The sequence below is a fragment of the Bubalus kerabau genome, chromosome 2, assembly GCF_029407905.1.
Source record: "Bubalus kerabau isolate K-KA32 ecotype Philippines breed swamp buffalo chromosome 2, PCC_UOA_SB_1v2, whole genome shotgun sequence".
Lineage (NCBI taxonomy): Eukaryota > Metazoa > Chordata > Mammalia > Artiodactyla > Bovidae > Bubalus > Bubalus kerabau.
The window spans coordinates 184156348-184176773 of NC_073625.1; the positions used below are offsets into that span (position 1 = coordinate 184156348).

Here is a 20426-nt window from a genome sequence, read left to right on the forward strand (position 1 = left end):
GTGGGCTGCAGTCCATGGGGTCACTAAGAGTCAGACAGGACTGAGTGACTTCACTTTCACTTTTCACTTTCATGCATTGGAGAAGGAAATGGCAAACCACTCCAGTGTTCTTGCCTGGAGAATCCCAGGGATGGGGGAGCCTGGTGGGCTGCCGTCTATGGGGTCGCACAGAGTCGGACATGACTGACGTGACTTAGCAGCAGCAGCAGAACTGATAGGTGGCTTATTGGTTATGCCCTGTACTACCATTTTGAGCATCTGGACTCCGTTCCTACCTTGCTCTTTGGACCACATTGTCAATTCACACCGAAACTATGTTCCAACTTCCTGTCAGCAATCCTGGCATTTTAAGAAATGCCCAGAAAACTGAAAAAAATACTTAGTGACATTGGGTTGGAATACTGTGAAGAACACTTAGAAGACTTTAAACAGTTTGAACCTAAATACTTATTTGAAAAACACTACATGGGAGGATGTAAGGCTATGAGACCCTTTGCGTACAAAAAACCAGGATTGTTGGACAAAACCTTTTTGCTGAAGTGCTTGCCCATTTTCTTTAAAGTTTTTCTCTGCCTACAAAAGTCATTTCTGGAATGTCCATAGTGAAGACTTTGAAAATAGGATTCTCCTTAGTTGCCCCTACTGTATGTTCAGTGCAGACGAAAAGACTTTGGAAACACATTAAAATATTCCATGCTCCAAATACCAGCACAGCAGGTAGCCTCAGCACATTCAAAAATAAAAGCAAAAGTGATGGCCTTAAACCTAAGCAGGTTTTCAGTGTAGAGCAAGCTGTACCGAGATCCTCTTTAAGAAGTAGTTAGGAAGCACATCTACAGGAAACATTTTCAGCATGTGGTAGCACTTTACATAGCAAGGGCAGGAGAAAAATCATTCAGTGGTTCAAGCCCTTTAGACACAAATGCCAGAGAAGAAAGTAGTATTCACTGCAAGCGATGCCTTTTTATGCCAAAGTCCTGCGGAGCTTTGGTACAACATGTCATTGAAGACCATGAACACACAGGCTTATCAGATCACTGTCATGATTGGTCATACAAGTTTGGTGGTTCCCAGATCCAAACCCTTGATGCTAACTGCTCCCAAACCTCAAGAGAAGAAGGGCATGGGACTCCAATCAAGAATTGGTTCCCTCGCTTCTGGAAAAGTCAGGTCTTTTCCATCATAGCAGATGGTAAATCAACTTAATACCAGAGCCTAACTTAAATTCAGTAGGTGTCAACATGATGTCCAATGTTCACCTGGAGCAGGAAAACTATGGAGTTAAATCTGTAGGCCAGGGCCATGTGTTGGTCAGTCATTGAGACTGGGGCTAGGTGGCAAGACATCTGTTTCCATCCCTCAGTAGTCTCGGTTTGTTAAGCAGTTACTTCCAAGTGGAAATGGAAGATCTTACTGTCTTGGGTCAAAACAGAGGATCCAGGCACCAGCAACATACTCACAACAGTCTCCAAATGCCCGTCTCTCTCTTCAGGCCAGTTAAAGTCTCCTTTCCTCTCCTAGTCACAGGCATCCAGAGTATTAGGTCAGTCCAGCTCCAAGCTGACTGCAGCTGTCACTGGCCCTTCACCACCCAATACTTCCTCAACTCAAGTGGAAAATATGTACGTTCTGTAATGAGCTTTTTCCTGACAATGTATATAGTGTGCACTTTGGAAAAGAACATAAAGCTGAAAGTCCCAGCAGTAGCCAACTACATTATGAAAATACACAATTTGACTATCAAATGCCTCTACTGTAATCACTATTTGCCCACAGACACTGCTCAACCATATGTTAACTCATGGTCTGTCATGTCCATATTGCTGGTCAACCTTCAATGGTATGGAAAAGATGGTGACACACATGTGGATGGTTCACGTTAATGAAGAGATGGGACCTAAAACAGATTCTACTCTGAATTTTGATTTGGCATTGCAGCAGGGTAGTCATACTAACATCTATCTCCTTGTAACCACATATAACCTGAGGGATGCTCCCACTGAATCTGTTGCTTCAGTTCAGTTCAGTTGCTCAGTTGTCTCTGACTCTTTGTGACCCCATGAATCACAGCACGCCAGGCCTCCCTGTCCATCACCAGTTCCTGGAGTTCACTCAGACTCACATCCATTGAGTCAGTGATGCCATCCAGCCATCTCATCCTCTGTTGTCCCCTTCTCCTCCTGCCCCCCAATCCCTCCCAGCATCAGAGTCTTTTCCAATGAGTCAACTCTTTGCATGAGGTGGCTGAAGTATTGGAGTTTCAGCTTCAGCATCAGTCCTTCCAATCAACACCCAGGACTGATCTCCTTCAGAATGGACTGGTTGGATCTCCTTGCAATCCAAGGGACTCTCAAGAGTCTTCTCCAACACCACAGTTCAAAAGCATCAATTCTTTGACGCTCAGCCTTCTTCACAGTCCATCTCTCACATCCATACATGACCACAGGAAAAGCCATAGCCTTGACTAGATGAACCTTTGTTAGCAAAGTAATGTCTCTGCTTTTGAATATGCTATCTAGATTGGTCATAACTTTCCTTCCAAGGAGTAAGCATCTTTTAATTTCATGGCTGCAATCACCATCTGTAATGATTTTGGAGCCCAGAAAAATAAAGTCTGACACTGTTTCCATTGTTTCCCCATCTATTTGCCATGAAGTGATGTGACTGGATGACATGATCTGTTGCTTACCATGCCCCCAAATAACCCACCCATCCCTCCAAAGCCACAGCCAAAAGTGCAGGAAAAGGCAGATATCCCTGTTAAAAGTTCACCTCAAGCTTTAGTGCCCTATAAAAAACATGTTGGGAAAACCCTTTGCCCTCTTCACTTTTCAGTCCTAAAAGGACCCATATCTGATGCACTTGCACATCACTTATGAGAGAGGCACCAAGTTATTCAGATGGTTCATCCAGTGGAGAAAAAAAATCACATACAAGTGCATCCACTGGCTTGGTGTGTATACCAGCAACATGACGCCTTGACTGTCACTCTGCAGCTGGTTTACTGCAAGTGTGTTGGAAAGACCCAGAATTCCCAAGACAAGACAAGTGCTTAACCAGTCACCATGCCTGGCGCCTGTTATGTGCACTTATGAGCAAATGGAATTTCATTTGCTGAAGAAGTGAAAGTTAGATGAAGATAGCTATTCATCCAGCTTCTTTAAAGAGAGCCTGAGGAACCTGTTTTAGCTCTAGACCCTAAGGGTCTTGAATATGATTCCTATGAAGCCAGGAAAATCTTCCTAAGAAAATATTTCAACAAACAACCCTATCCCACCAGGAGAGAAATTGAGAAGCTGGCAGCCAGCTTATGGTTGTGGAAGAGTGACATTGCTTTCCATTTTAGTAAAAAGAGGAAGAAGTGTGTCTGAGACTGTGAAAAGTACAAGCCTGGTATGTTACTGGGCTTCAACATGAAAGAATTGAAAAAAAAAGTTAAGTATGAGATGAATTTTGATATTGAGTGGCTATTTGAAAATCATGATGAGAAGGATTCCACAGTCAGTGCTAGTAAAACAGCAGACAAAAAGCTCAGTCTTGGGAAGGAAGATGACAGTTCCTCAGACAGTTTTGAAAATTTGGAAAAAAATCCAATGGAAGTGATCTTTTAAACCTGTTTTTAAAGTTGAGTCTAAAATCCCTAGTGATAACCCAGATGAACACATACTGAAGGTAATTTCTGAAGATACTTTAGGATCTGAGAAGCTAGACCAAAAGGAGGAGGATGGTTCAAAATATGAAACTATTCATTTTACTGAAGAACCAACCAAACTAATGCATTATGCCTCTGATAGTGAGGTTGGCCAAGATGATGTTGTTAAGTGGAAAGATGGTGCTTCTCCATCTGAGGGTGGCCCTGGTTCCCAACAAGTGTTAGACTTTGAAGACAACACATATGAGATTAAAACAGGAACCTGGTCCAATGAGTCTTCCCAAAGTGAAGATGCAAGGAACAGTAAGCCAGCTGCCAAAAAAAGGCTCCTATGCAGGGTGACAGAGAGCAGATGAAATGGAATAATAGTTCCTATGGAAAAGTTGAAGGGTTTTGGTCCAAGGACCAGTCACAGTGGAAGAATGCAACTGAAAATGATGAGCACTTATCGACCCCACAGATTGAGTGGCAGAATAGCACAACTGACAGGATGGGGAGCAGTTTGACAACATGACTGATGGAGTAGCTGAGCTGATGCATGGCAGCTTGATGGGAGTTAAACTGAGCAGCCAACAGGCTTAAGGGCCAGGTTTTCTGGCATTGGTGACAAATGCTGCATCCTAAACTCTCTTCTCCTTTCAGTTTTGACTGCAAAGCTATGTTCTAACTGGTACTGCCTTTTGAGTGCTGGGTCGTCAGGCTGTGGGAACATGTGGCCATTCCAGTCCCAGTGGTTATTTCTAAGTCTCTGACACATGATTGGCTGATATTGCTTTAGAACGTTCTGTGACAGACACAGTAACTAAATGTGAAAAACCAATAAGCTGGTAGCTCATAAATGCACACGAGAAAAAGCATAGGTTTGTTTTATCTGCCTTCTCCACATTTCTTCCCCTCTGTTAAACAGTGTCTGGTTGGATGTCCTTGAGAAATGTTCTCCTGATTAAAATGGTAGTGTAGGGCCAACACACAAGCTACCAGTCCAATGTGTATAGTAGACTTTGGGGAAATCAATTTTTTTTCATGTATTCATTCTGAATAATTGAAATGTATATTACAGTCTTTTAGATCTATTCAAGTGAGGCTTATGATATTGTTATGGTATACCCATCATAGATTCATGTCTTTTTTTAATGTTGTCCTTGCCGTGTAATAAGCGTTGTATCTGGTTGACCTAGTAAAAGCCTGAAACTACACTAGTGTGGACTTAGGGACAGACTTAGTTTTTGCACATAACCTTGTACAATCTCGTGACAGAGACCAGCCACATAAGACATATATCTGGACTCTCTTGTATTATATAATTTTTCTTGTTCTGAATACACTTGACATTACAGCTGATAAAAACAAAAACTGGTATTTAAGATGTTTTCTGAAATCTTTTAAGCTAAATGTCACATGCAAGTATTGACTTTGCAGCTACTAATTTTGACACCTTTTAGATCTGTGTGGAAATGTGTTGTGTTGAAGCAGCAGACCAATGAGTGCTGATTTTTGGATATTTAGTTTTATTTTTGTTAAACACCATCCTGGAGTATTCATTTATACCATCTAATATATGACACACTGTTGTAGTAGTGTTATCTTTATTTCCCTTTGTACAATTTTGTATAATTTTGTGATCTTTATTTCCCTTTGTATTCATTTTAAACATCTAAATAAATTGCTGTATTGTGCTTAAAAAAAAATTGTCCTGTATTCATATGTTAGCTCTCTTGAAACTTTCAGCAACTTATTAAATTTGTAAAATAAAGCTGTTAATTCCTATATTTGTATAAGTTAGGAATTATTTGGGCTGCAAGGGAAACAAAAGTATTAGTTATTTATGCAAAACACAAGTTTATTTTGCTCACATATTATCCAGAATCTGCTAAAGTAAATTCATGGGGTCATTTGGAATCAAGGCATTTTATCCTGTTGCTTTGCCATATTTCACCTGGAGTGTCTACTTTGGTCCAAGTTGTTGCTTGACTTCTACCAACTGGTCTGCATCTCAGCCAACAGAAACGAGATGGGGGAAAGAAATGCATGGCCACCAGTTTTAAAGGATGTGTTTTGGAAATCATAACACTGCTTTTGTCAGAAGTTAGAGAAGTATCACACCTAGCTGTGTGAGGAGGTTGGGAAAGGCATTATCATTTCAGATGTGGTCATAGGTTACAACAAAAACCAGGAGCTGAGTCCTCTGAAGACAAAAAGAATGGATATGGGGGACAATTAAAAGCCTTTTCCACCACTCCTCACCTTAATATTGTAGACATTAAGTGATACAAATGCGTTTCATAAACTTAAATCCTGTATCCTTGACAGATTTTGTTTTTAAGGTACTAGTAGCAGTATTCTTAGGGGTGGAATTCAGAAAACTAAATAGAAGTTAAAAGAATTTCCTTCTTAAAAGTACAATTGCTAGATAAAGTTTTATTCTAAAGAGTGATTGTTGAGATTTGTTTTTGAAGCATTCAGTTCAGTTCAGTTCAGTCACTCAATCATGTCCGACTATTTGTAACCCCATGAACTGCAGCATGCCAGGCCTCCCTGTCCATCACCCACTCCCAGAGTCCACCCAAACTCATGTCCATTGAGTCAGTGATGCCATCTAACCATCTCCTCTGTTGTCCCCTTCTCCTCCTGCCTTCAATCTTTCCCAACATCAGGGTCTTTTCAAATGACTCAGTTCTTTACATCAGGTGGCCAAAGTATTGGAGTTTCAGCTTCAACATCAGTCCTTCCAATGAACACCCAGGACTGATTTCCTTTAGAATGGACTGGTTGGATCTCCTTGCAGTCCAAGGGACTCTCAAGAGTCTTCTCCAACACCACAGTTCAAAAGCATCAATTCTTTGGCACTCAGCTTTCTTTATATTCCAACTCTCACATCTATACATGACTACTGGAAAAACCATAGCCTTGACTAGACGGACCTTTGTAGACAAAGTAATGTCTCTGCTTTTTAGTATGCTGTCTGGGTTGGTCATAACTTTCCTTTCTAGCATTATTATAAGGAAAATACTGTTCATTGCGTGCTGCTCTGTCGCTTCAGTTGTGTCCAAGTGTTTGCAACCCTACGGACTATAGTCCAACAGGCTCCTCTATCTGTGGGGTTCTCCAGGCAAGAATACCGGAGTGGGTTACCATGCCCTCCTCAAGAGGATGTTCCTGACTCAGGGATCAAACCCATGTCTTCTGCATCTCCTGCATTGCAGGTTTTACCACTGAGCCCCCAAGGAAGACCTGTTGTTCATTACCCATCTACATAAAGGATGGAGGAACTGGGAGATGGATGGTGTATCGCTTTCATTTTACAAATGAAGAAATGAAGTCCGGAGAGGGGATGTTATTTTTCCAAGGTTACAGAGCCAGTTAGGGGTAGAGCCAAAATTAAAATTCAAGATCTTTTGAAGAATATTAAATATTTTATCCAATGAACACCCCTACCTTCCCAAAATGACAATTAGCTGTAAAATGAGGGTTGATTAAACTGTCAAGGGAAGTTGCTAGAATTTTCTGAGACTGGCTAAGAGGACCTCTTCAGGCCATCTCAGCTCCAGGCTTTCCTTGGGACTGGAGTTAAAATTCAGAGTGGCTCATTTAACATTGTCTCCTTGTCCTTTTGTTTCTTAGTGGCAGAGTTTATTTTGGCCCCCCATGACTACACTGTGGGGGTCCATTCTTTTTCGCTTCTAGAAATTTGTTTGATGTTTTGCTTATCCTTTGATTTCTACATTCTGAATTCAAGGATTCTCAATTTATCAGCTTCCAGTGCTTTTTGTCCTTACAGCTTTTCTTACCCACTCCACCAGCAGCCATTCCCCAAGGGCTGTGGGGGTGTGAGTTCTTCCTGAGCGTCACAGCACTTTTCCCATCTCTTTCCTAGCATCAGGAAAACCTATTTCTGTCTCAGAGTGTGACTTTTAGCTTCTTGTATGAACATAGGCAGCAGACTCTTCCCTCTCTCCCAGTAGCACCAGCCGCCTCTCTCAATTCTCACCTGAATTCCTGAATGTTGCTGACTAGTTGCTGAGGTATCTGTGCTTCATGTTTTATGCTTGATGTTTTTTTTAATGTTTAGTGGTATCTTGTTCTCATTTTGCCCTTTTCTTTGTATTCTTTTCTTTGATCTCTCTCATTGAAGATGACTTTGATTCTTTATCCCAGAAATTTGTTTTCTGCTGTGTCAGGACCTGGGTGCCACTCTTCCCTTAATCTACTTTGGCAAACTTAATTAATTCATATAATTTTGTTTTGCTAAATGGGAAGCGGTCACTTTACAAAACAACAATTACTTTATCATACCATGTTATCCAGTCTTATTACATGTCACTTGTTTCTCCTTTGAACGTGGATTTGTTTTTAATTAATTAATATTTTTATCAAAGGATAATTGCCTTACAGAATTTTGTTGTTTTCTGTCAAAACACAACATGAACCAGCCATAGGTATACATATATCCCCTCCCTTTTGAGCCTCCCTCCCATCTCCTTCCCTGTCTCACCCCTCTAGGTTGATACAGAGCCCCTGATTGAGTTTTTTGAGCCATACAGCAAATTCCCATTGGCTATCTATTTTACATATGGCAATGTAAGTTTCCATGTTACTCTTTCCATACATCTAACCCCCTGCTTCCCTCTCCCCATGTCCATAGATCTATTCTCTATGTCTGTTTCTCCACTGCTGCCCTATGAATAAATTCTTCAGTACCATTTTCCTAGATTTCATATATATGCATTAGAATATGATATTTATCTTTCTCTTTCTGACTTGCTTCACTCTGTATAATAGGTTCTAGGTTCATCCACCTCATTAGAATTGACTCAAAGTTGTTCCTTTTTATGGCTGAGTAATATTCCATTGTGTATATGTACCACAATTTCTTTATCCATTCATCTGTCGATGGGCATCTAGATTGCTTCCATGTTCTAGCTATTGTATGTTCACCACTATTGTAAATAGTGCTGCAATTAACAATGGAATACATGTGTCTTTTTCTATTTTGGTTTCCTTGGGGTATATGCCTAAGAGTGGGATTGCTGGGTCATATGATGGTTTTATTCCTCGCTTTTTAAGGAATCTCCATACAGTCTGCCATACTGGCTTTATCAATTTACATTTTCACCAACAGTGCACGAATGTTCCCTTTTCTCCATACCCTCTCCAGCATTTATTGTTTGTAGACATTTTGATGATGGCCATTCTGACCAGTCTGAGGTGATAGCTCACTGTAGTTTTCATTTGCATTTCTCAAATAATGAGCAATGTTGAGCATCTTTTCCTATGTTTGTTAGTCATCTGTATGTCTTCTTTGAAGAAATGTCTGTTTAGGTCTTTTCCCCAGTTTTTGATTGGGTTCTTTGTTTTTCTGGTATCGAGTTGTATGAGCTGCTTGTATATTTTGGAAATTAATCCTCTGTCCATTGTTTCATTTGCTATTATTTTCTCCCATTTTGAGGGTTGTCTTTTCACCTTGTTTGTAGTTTCCTTTGCTGTGCAAAAGCTTTTAAGTTTAATCAAGTCCCACTTGTTTACTTTTGTTTTTATTTCCATTAATCTAGGAGGTGGGTTATACAGGATCTTGTTTTGATTTATCTCATCAAGTGTTCTGCCTATGTTTTCCTCTAAAGGTTTTATAGTTTCTGGTCTTACATTTAGGTCTTTAATCCATTTTGAGTTTATCTTTATGTATGGTGTTAGGAAGTGTTCTAACTTCATTCTTTTAATGTAGCTGTCCATTTTTCCCAGCACCATTTATTGAAGAGGCTGTCTTTGCCCCATTGTATATTTTTGCCTCCTTTGTTAAAAATAAGATACCCATAGGTGCATAGGTTTATTTCTGGGCTTTCTATCTTGTTCCTTTGGTATATATTTCTGTTTTTGTGCCAGCACCATACTATCTTCATGACTGTAGCTTTGTAGAATAATCTGAAGTCAGGAAGGTTGATTCTTCCAGCTCCTTTCTTCTTTCTCAAGACTGCTTTGGCTATTCGGGGTCTTTTGTGTTTCCATATGAATTGTGAAATTGTTTGTTCTAGTTCTGTGAAAAATGCCATTGGTAATTTGATAGGGATTGCATTGAATCTGTAGATTGCATTTGATAGTGTAGTCATTTTCATGATATTGGTTCTTCCTACCCAGGAACATGGAATATCTCTCCATCAGTTTATGTCGTCTTTGATTTCTTTCATTAGTGTCATAATTTTCTGTGTACAGTTCTTTTGTCTCCTTAGGTAAGGAGACAAAGGAGAGTCCTAGATATTTAATTCTTTTTTTTGAATGGTGATGGAATTGATTCCTTAATTTCTCATACTGATTTTTCATTGTCAGTATATAGAAATGCAAGTGATTTCTGTGTGTTGACTTTGTGTCCTGCAACTTTGCTAAATTCACTGATTAGCTCTAGTAATTTTCTGCTACTATCTTTAGGGTTTCCTATGTAAAGTATCATGTCATCTGCAAACAGTGAGAGCTTTACTTCTTTTCTGATCTGGATTTCTTTTATTTATTTTATTCTCTGATTACTATAGCTAGGACTTCCAAAACTATGTTGAATAATAGTGGTGAAAGTGGACACCCTTGTCTTGTTCCCTATCTTAGGGGGAATGCTTTCATTTATTCACCACTAAGAATAATGTTTGCTGTAATCTTATCATATATGGCCTTTACTATGTTGAGGTAGTTTCCTTGTATGCTCATTATTTGAAGAGCTTTCATCATAAATGGGTGCTGAATTTTTTCAAAGGCCTTTTCTGCATCTATTGAGATGATTATATGGTTTTTATCTTTCAATTTGTGAATATGGTATATCACATTGGTTGACTTGCATATATTGAAGAATCCTTGCATCCTGAAATAAACGCAACTTGATCATGGTGTATGAGCTTTTTGATGTGTTGCTGAATTCTGGTTCCTAAAATTTTGTTGAGGATTTTTGCATCTATGTTCGTCAGTGATATTGGCCTGTAGTTGTCTTTTTTTGTGTTGTCTTTGTCTGGTTTTGGTTTCAGGGTGATAGTGGCCTCATAGAATCAGTTTGGAAGTGTTCCTTCTTCTGCAATTTTTTAAAAGTTTTAGAAGGATAGGCATTAGCTGTTGTCTAAATGTTTGATAGAATTCTCCTGTGAAGCCATCTGGTCCTGGACTTTTCTTTTTGGGAGATTTTTGATCACAGCTTCAATTTCAGTGCTTGTAATTGGGTTGTTTATAGCTTCTATTTCTTCCTGGCTCAATCTTGGAAAATTGAACTTTTCTAAGAATCTGTCCATTTCTTCCAGGTTATCCATTTTATTGTCATATAGTTGTTCATAATAGTCTCTTATAATCCTTCATATTTCTTAATTGTCTCTTGTAACCTCTCGTTTTTCATTTCTTTTTTTTTTTAAAGTTTATGTACATTAAAAAAAATTTAAATTTATTTATTTTAATTGGAGGCTAATTACTTAACAGTATTGTATTGGTTTTGCCATACATCAACATGAATCTGCCATGGGTGTACACATGTTCCCCATCCTGAACCCCCCTCTCACTTCCCTCCATTTCTAATTTTGTTATTTGATTCTTTTTTCTTGATGAGTCTCGCTAGAAGTTTGTCGAATGTATCTTCTCAAAGAACCAGGTTTTAGTTTCATTTTTATTAAAAGCTTTTAGCTTTTCATTTTATTAAAAGGAAAACTCCACAGAACTGCAAAAGCCCAATGTAGAGGCAGAAGTTTATAAGAACAATAAAAAGTGTGACTGAATATATACATATACATATACACCCATAAGCAAAATCAAAACAGTCCAACAAAAATAAAGGACTGTAGATTAACCTGGTGAACAAAGGAAACCAAAAATTATATCAGAACAAACCTAACTAAAGCACAAAGTGGAAAACAAAACTAAAGCAAGATGGCAATTGAGGATTAAAGCAATGAAAATAAACTAACAAATATGTTGACAGGAATGTAGAGAAAGTAAAGAAAGAATAGATATGCAAAGTTAAATAGAGGTAGATAAAGAAGATTTATATACATTAAAGATTAACTGCAAGGGGAAAAGAACAGTAGGAAAAGCAAACAAAGGAATAAATACAGGAAAAATAATAATAGGTTTAAAATATTAAAGGTTAAAATTTTAAAAACAGAGAGAGAGAAAAAGGAAAACTCCACAGAACTGCAAACGCCCAATGTAGAGGTGGGAGTTTATAACCGCAATAAGAAATCTGACTGAGGAAAAAAGAAAAGCGCAACAGCAGCAGTGCCAATAAAATCAACAACTACAACAGAGGGGGAAAAAATAAAAGAAATTTAAAAACCCAAAAGAATCTACAGAACAAGTCAAAACATACGAATAATAAATGTTTTTCTTGAGTCACTGCTCTCAGAGTCCTTACCCTCGGTAGGAGTCAGAGTCCACCTCACCCCTCTAGGGTGCCTTCCAACACTGCACTGGTCTCTGGACCTGCTGTGGGGGCAACTAAGATGCTAATCTGTTTCTACTCCTGTATGTTCTTGCCTCCAATATCCACAGCTATCAGAACTAGTGCGTTTTCTTTTGTGGGAGCTCTCAGTGTCCCTTTATATATTCCATAGACACAGAGGCTGCCTAGTTGATCATGTGAATTGAATCTGCAGCTTGTACAGCTGGTGGGAAGGTTTTTGGTCTTTTTCCTTAGCCACACTGCCCCTGGATTTCAATTTTGGTTTTATTTCCACCTCTGCATGTGGGTCGTCCACTGGGGATTGCTCCTGAGGCTGCCCTGGAGGACTTGAGTCTGCCCCTGTGTGGGCCAAGTGTGGAAGTGGTGCAGGTGCTTGGGTCTCAGGTGTTCTGGCAGCACCAGGTACTCAGCAGAGTTGGTGGCTAGGACAGGAGGAAATATAATGCTCTAGAAGGGTATGGCAGCCAATATTGGCCAATACACTCCAGTATTCTTGCCTGGAGAACTCACATCCCTGACAGAGAAGCCTGGCAAGCCATAGTTTACAGGGTCATGGAGAGTCCCGACATGACCAAAGTGACCCTGCACACATAGATGGAAGACTTTTTTGGTCTGTGGTAGCTCTGCTCCAGTGAGAGTTGAGCGTGAAGGTGGCACAGCTGCTCGGCTTGTGGGGACCCTGAAGATGCCAAGTGTGCAGAGACACAGACTGCCTCAGCCGCTGGAGTTATGGCTCTATCAAAGTCTTTTTTTTTTTTGAGCCTCTTGTAGCTGGTAATCAGAGGGCTTCTTTGGCCAGTCTTTCTCTGTAGCTCCTCCATTCATGCACTTCGAGGGGGCCTTGAAGGATGTGAAAGTTTTACCATATAAATTAGGAGGTAAAGGGCATCAAAAAGGGAAGAGTATCCTTAAAAGACACATGGCTTGAAAGGGCATGGCATGATTAAAATAGACAAATGATTTTCTGGCAGGTGGGGAGTCAGGTGATTTGAAACCTGATAGTAGAAGACATTATATAAGTCTTTGAGAATTCATTGGTATTTGTAAGAGTTAAGGTTTTATGATAATTTGAGGACTGAGAAGAAAGCTGAGTGACGAAGAATTGATACGTTTGAACTGTGGTGCTGAAGAAGACTCTTGCAAGTCTCTTGGACTACAAGGAGATCCAACCAATCCATCCTAAAGGAGACCAGTCCTGGATGTTCATTGGAAGGACTGATGCTAAAGCTGAAACTCCAGTACTTTGGCCACCTCATGCGAAGAGCTGACTCATTGCAAAAGACCCTGATGCTGGGAGGGATTGGGGGCAGGAGGAGAAGGGGACGACAGAGGATGAGATGGCTGGATGGCATCGCTGACTCGATGGACATGAGTTTGGGGTTGGTGATGGACAGGGAGGCCTGGCGTGCTGTGATTCATGGGTTCTCAGAGTCGGACACGACTGAGCGACTGAACTGAACTGAACTGAACTGAGGACTGATGAAAGACCAACTATTGGTCATGTGAAAGGTAGATTAAGTAGGAAGAATCAGAGGTAGGCAAACCAGCAAGGGCTCTTTGTTAGCTTATCCAGGCAATAAGTGATGGGAGTCTAAACTAAGACAGGGACTGTAGGTACAGAGAGGGTGTGATGGATTTCAGAAGTTTGAGTAGAGGAATCAAGAGGGCTTTAATCTATATTGATGTAGATAGTAAGAAAGTCAAAGATGACTGAGAATTTTGGCTAATGAGATGCAGTTATGGTAGTCTCAAAAGCCTAAAGAGGGATTAAAAGAGATTTGAAGTCTTGAAGATATCTAGAAAAACAACTTGAAATAGATTTCTAGCACACAAAACCATCCCTGGACAGCAAATATAGGTTTCTAATGCTAGTAAAGTAATGCTCAAAATTCTCCAAGCCAGGCTTCAGCAGTACGTGAACCGTGAACTTCCAGATATTCAAGCTGGTTTTAGAAAAGGCAGAGGAACCAGAGATCAAATTGCCAACATCTGATGGATCATGGAAAAAGCAAGAGAGTTCCAGAAAAACATCTACTTCTGCTTTATTGACTATGACAAAGCCTTTGACTGTGTGGACCACAATAAACTGTGGAAGATTCTGAAAGAGATGGGAATACCAGACCACCTGATCTGCCTCTTGAGAAATCTGTATGCAGGTCAGGAAGCAACAGTTAGAACTGGACATGGAACAACAGACTGGTTCCAAATAGGAAAAGGAGTACATCAAGGCTGTATATTGTCACCCTACTTATTTAACTTATATGCAGAGTACATCATGAGAAACACTGGGCTGGAGGAAGCACAAGCTGGAATCAAGATTGCCGGGAGAAATATTAATAACCTCAGATATGCAGATGACACCACCCTTATGGCAGAAAGTGAAGAGGAACTAAAAAGCCTGTTGATGAAAGTGAAAGAGGAGAGTGAAAAAGTTGGCTTAAAGCTCAACATTCAGAAAACTAAGATCATGGCATCAGGTCCTATCACTTCATGGGAAATAGATGGTGGAAAAATGGGAACAGTGACAGACTCTTTTCTTCAACTCCAGAATCACGGCAGATGTTGACTGCAGCCATAAAATTAAAAGACACTTGTTCCTTGGGAGAAAAGTTATGAAAAAACCTAGAAACTATATTAAGAAGCAGAGACATTACTTTGCTGACAAAGGCCCATCTAGACAAAGCAATGTTTTTTCCAGTGGTCATGTATGGCTGTGAGAGTTGGACTATAAAGAAAGCTGAGTGCTGAAGAATTGGTGCTTTTGAACTGTGGTGTTGGAGAAGACTCTTGTGAGTCCCTTGGACTGCAAGGAGATCAAACGAGTCTATCCTAAAATAAATCAGTCCTGAAGATTCATTGGAAGGACTGATGTTTAAGCTGAAGCTCCAATATTTTGGCCACCTGATGCGAAGAATTGACTCATTGAAAAAGATCCTGATGCTGGGAAAGATTGAAGGCAGGAGGAGAAGGAGACAATAAAGGATGAGATGGTTGGATGGCATTGTCAACCCAATGGACATGAATTTGAGCAAGCTTCAGAAGTTGTTGATCAACAGGGAAGCCTGGCATGCTGCAGTTTATGGGGTCACAAAGAGTTGGACATGACTGAGCAACTGAACTGAGGGATATATCCATTTTCTCTGGTTATCTGCTTCATCAGTGTATAATTGTTTATAGTAATCTCTTAACAAATGAGCAAAATGAAGAAGGGTAAATGTTGACTGAATTCTGCCAAGAGAATGCATTACTCATAGCAAATACCCTTTTTCAACAACACAAGAGACAACTTTATACATGGACATCACCAAATGGTCAACACCAAAATCAAATTGATGACATTCTTTGTAGCCAAATATGGAAAAGCTGTATACAGTCAGAAAAAACAAGACCAGACCTCGAGCTGAATATGGCTTAGATCATCAGCTTCTCATAGCAAAATTCAGACCTAAACTAATGAAAACAGGGAAAAGAATAGGCCAGCCAGGTATGACTTAAATCCTTATGAATTCACAGTAGAGATAATGAATAGATTCAAGGGACTAGATAGATCTTAACCATTTGCCTGAAGAACTATGGACAGAGGTCTGTAATATTGTACAGGATGCAGTGAACAAAATCATCCCAAAGAAAAAGAATAGCAGGAAGGCAAAGTGGTTTTCTGACAAGGCTTTACAAATAGCAGAAGAATGAAGAGAAGCAAAAAGCAAGGGAGAGAGGGATAAGTGCATCCAATTAAATGCAGAATTCCAAAAAGTAGCTAGATAAGACAAGAAGACCTTCAATGAACAGTGCTTAATAATAGAATAAAACAATAAAAGGGGAAAGACAAGAGATCTCTTCAGGAAAATTGGAAACATCAAGGGAGCATTCTGCCCAAAGATGGACACAATATAGGATAAAAAATGGTAGAGACCTAGTAGATGCTAAAGAAATAAAGAAGAATGGAAGGAATACACAGAAGAACTATTTAAAAAAAAAAAAAATCTTAATGAACTGGATTGCTATGATGGTGTGGTTAGTTACCCAGAGCCAGACATTCTGGAGTATGAAGTCAAGTGAAACTTAAGCAGCATTGCTGTTAATAAAGCTAGTGGATGCGATGAAATTTCTGCAGAACTATTCAAATCCCTAAAGGAGGATGCCATCAAGGTTTTGCATTCATTATGTAAGCAAATCTGGAAGACCTTGCAGTGGACACAGGGCTGGAAAAGTTCAATCCTCATCCCAGTACCCAAGAGGGGTAGTACCAAAGAATGTGCTAACAATCAGGCAGTTGCCCTCATCTCCCATGTTAGTAAGGCCATGCTTAAAATCTTGCATGAGAGACTTCAGCATTATGTAAACCAAGAACTTTCAGATGCCTGAGCTGGGTTGAGAAAAGGAAGAGAAATTAGAGAGCAAATTGCCAACATTCACTGGATTGTAGAGAAAGCAAGGGGATTTCAGAAAAACATCTATCTCTGTTTCATGGATTATGCTGATGACTTTGACTGTGTGGATCCTAACAAGCTGTGGAAAGCTATTAAAGAGATGGGAATGTCTGACCAATCTTATCTGTCTCCTGAGAAACCTGTATGTGGGTCAAGAAGCAACAGTTAGAACCCAATATAATTGGTTGGTTCAAGATGGGGGAAAGGTGGAAGTAGTGAAAGATTTCCTCTTTCCAGGCTCCAAAATCACCGCAGATGGCAACTGCAGCCTTGAAATCAGAAGATGGTTGTTTATTGGCAGGAAAACAATGACAAACCTAGACAGTGTGTTGGAAAGCAGAGACGTTACCCTACTGACAGAGGTCTGTATACTCTAGGCTATGGTGTTCCTAGTGGTCATATTTGTATGTGACAGCTGGACCATAAAGAAGGCAGAGTGCCAAAGAATTGATGCTTATGAACTGTGGTGCTGGAGAAGACTCTTGAAAGTCCCTTGGACAGCAAGGAACTCAAACCAGTCAGTCTTGGGGGAGATCAACCCTGAATATTCACTGGTTGAACTGATGCTGAAGCTGAAGCTCCAGTATTTTGGTCATCTCATGTGCACAGATGACTCATTGAATAAGTCCCTGATGCTGGGAAAGATTGATGGCAGAAGGAGAAGAGGGTGTCAGAGAATGAGATGGCTGGATGGCATCACCGATGAAATGAACATGAACTTGGGCAAACTCTGGGAAATGGTGAGGGACAGGAAGGCCTGGTGCGCTGCAGTCCATGGGGTTGCAAAGAGTTAGACACAACAGGGTGACTGAACAGCAACAACAACAACGACCTTTATGATCATTTGTGTTTCTGTGGTGCCAGATGTAACTCCTCTTTCATTTCTGATTGTATTTATTTGGGCCCTTTTTCCTGATGAGTCTGGTTAAAGGTTTATCTTTTTTTCTTTTTTTTTTTTTTAATCTTTTCAAAAAAGAAGTTTAGTTTCATTGATTTTTTATTGTTTTTTGTTTGTTTGTTTGTTTTGTCTGTTTCATTTATTTCTACTCTAATATTTACTGATTTCTTATGTGGCTCAGCTGGTAAAGAATCCTCATACAGTGTGGGAGACCTGGGTTCCATCTCTGATTTGGAAGATCCCCTGGAGAACAGAATGTCTACCCACTACAGTATTCTGGCCTGGAGAATTCCATGGACTAAATAGTCCATGGGATTGCAAAGAGTTGGATATGACTGGGCAACTTTCACTTTCACTTTACTTTCTACTTTGAGTTTTGTCTGTTTTTCTTCTTCCAAGTTCCTTTAGGTATAAGATTAGATTGTTGAGATTTTTCTTATTATCTGCCTTAGGTGTGTGTCACTATAAAATTCCCTGTTAGAACTTGTTTTACAAACTCCATAGATTTTTAGATCATTATATTTCCATTTTCATTTGTTTCAATGTATTTTTTGCTTTGCTCTTTGATATCATCAGCGATCATTGGTTATTTAGTAGTATATTTTTTAGCCTCCATGTATTTGTGGGTTTGGCTGTTTATTTTTCTAATAGTTTACTTCCAGCATCATAGTGTTGAGGTCAGAAAAGATGTTTGAGATGATTTCAGTCTTCTTAATTTTATTGAGACTTGTCTTGTGCCCTACATGTGATCTATCCTGGTGAATATTCCATATGCACTTGAAAAGAACATATATTCTGCAATTTGTAGATGAATGTTCTCTAAATATTAAATATTAATAACTACTTAATAAAAGAAGTATCTTGTTTGGCCACTGTTTTCTTTTTTAATTTATGTCTGCATATTTGTCCATTGATGTAAGTGGAGTGTTAAAGTCATCTAGTTTTGTCAGTTCAGTTCAGTTCAGTTCAGTCTCTCAGTCGTGTCTGACTCTTTGCAACCCGATGAACCGCAGCACACCAGGCCTCCCTGTCCATCACCAACTCCCAGAGTCCACCCAAACCCATGTCCATCGAGTCGATGATGCCATCCAGCCATCTCACCCTCCGTTGTACCCTTCTCCTCTGGCCCTCAATCTTTCCTAGCATCAGAGTCTTTTACAATGAGCCAGCTCTTTGCATCAGGTGGTGAAAGTATTGGAGTTTCAGCCTCAACATCAGTCCTTCCAATGAACACCCAGGACTGATCTCCTTTAGGATGGACTGGTAGGATTTCCTTGCAGTCCAAGGGACTCTCAAGAGTCTTCTCAAACACCACAGTTCAAAAGCATCAATTCTTTGGTGCTCAGCTTTATTTATAGTCCAACTCTCACATCCATACATGACCACTGGAAAAACCTTGTCATAGCCTTGACTAGATGAAACTTTGTTGGCAAAGTAATGTCTCTGCTTTTTAATATGCTGTACAGGTTGGTTATAATTTTCCTTCCAAGGAGTAAGTGTCTTTTAATTTCATTGCTGCAGTTGCCATCTGCAGTGATTTTAAATGAATGGAATGAAATGAAATGGAATGAAAAATAAAGTCAGCCTGTATTTCCACTGTTTCCCCATCTATCTGCCATGAAGGGATGGGACCAGATGCCATGATCTTAGTTTTCTGAATGTTGAGCTTTAAGCCAATTTTTTCACTCTCCTATTTCACTTTCATCAAGAGGCTCTTTAGTTCTTCTTCATTTTCTGCCATAAGGGTGGTGTCACCTGTGTATCTGAGGTTATTGATATTTCTCCCAGCAATCTTGATTCCAGCTTGTGCTTCCTCCAGCCCAACGTTTCTCATGATGTACTCTGCATATAAGTTAGAAAAGCAGGGTGACAGTATACAGGCTTGACATATTCCTTTTCCTATTTGGAACCAGTCAGGTTTTCCATGTCCAGTTCTAACTGTTGCTTCCTGACCTGCATATAGATTTCTCAAGAGGCAGGTCAGGTGGTCTGGTATTCCCATCTCATTCAGAATTTTCCACAGTTTGTTGTGATCCACACAGTCAAAGGCTTTGGTATAGTCAATAAAGCAGAAATATATATTTTCCTGGAACTCTCTTGCTTTTTCCATGATCCAGTGGATGTTGGCAATTTTATCTCTAGTACCTCTGCCTTTTGTAAAACCAGCTTGAACATCAGGAAGTTCACGGTTCACGTATTGCTGAAGCCTGGCTTGGAGAATTTTAAACATTACTAGCGTGTGAGATGAGTGCAACTGTGCGGTAGTTTGAGCATTCTTTGGCATTGCCTTTCTTTGGGATTGGAATGAAAACTGACCTTTTCCAGTCCTGTGGCCACTGCTGAGTTTTCCAAATTTTCTGGCATATTGAGGGCACCACTTTCACAGCGTCATCTTTCAGGATTTGAAATAACTCAACTGGAATTCCATCACCTCCACTAGCTTTGTTCATAGGGATGCTTCCTAAGGCCCACTTGACTTCACATTCCAGGATATCTGGCTCTAGGTGAGTGATCACACCATCGTGATTATCTGCGTCATGAAGATCTTTTTGGTACCATTCTTCTGTGTATTCTTACCACCTCTTCTTAATATCATAATATCTTTTTCCATTCCCTCACTTTCAGTGTGTTTATATCTCTAGATCTGAAGTGGGTCTGTTGTTGATGGCATATATATGGGTTTGTTTTTTTTTTTTGTTTGTTTGTTTGTTTTTGTTTTTGTTTTTTTTTTAGCCCATTCACTAATCTCTGTTTTTTCTTTTTCTTTTTTTTTTTGCCAACAGTGATAGTTTTATTTCTTCTTTTCCAATTTGAATTTTTAATTGGATCATTCAGCCCATTTATATTTAAACTAATTATTGATAAGTATATACTTATTTTAAGTTTTGTTGTTTTCAGGTTGTTTTGTGTTCTTTTCTTTCTTTTTTTTTTTTCTCCTCTCTCCTTGTTTTCCTCTATTTCCATGATTTTCTGCATATCTTTAGTGCTATCTTTAGATTTCATTCTCTTTTTTGTGTGTGTATCTATTAATTG

The 20426-nt window shown here is 39.6% G+C and overlaps 1 pseudogene; it reads left to right on the forward strand.

Annotated features, from left to right (window-relative positions):
* Positions 1–314: 314 nt before the first annotated feature.
* Positions 315–4234, forward strand: LOC129644193 (activity-dependent neuroprotector homeobox protein-like; annotated as a pseudogene).
* The last annotated feature ends 16192 nt before the right edge of the window (positions 4235–20426 follow it).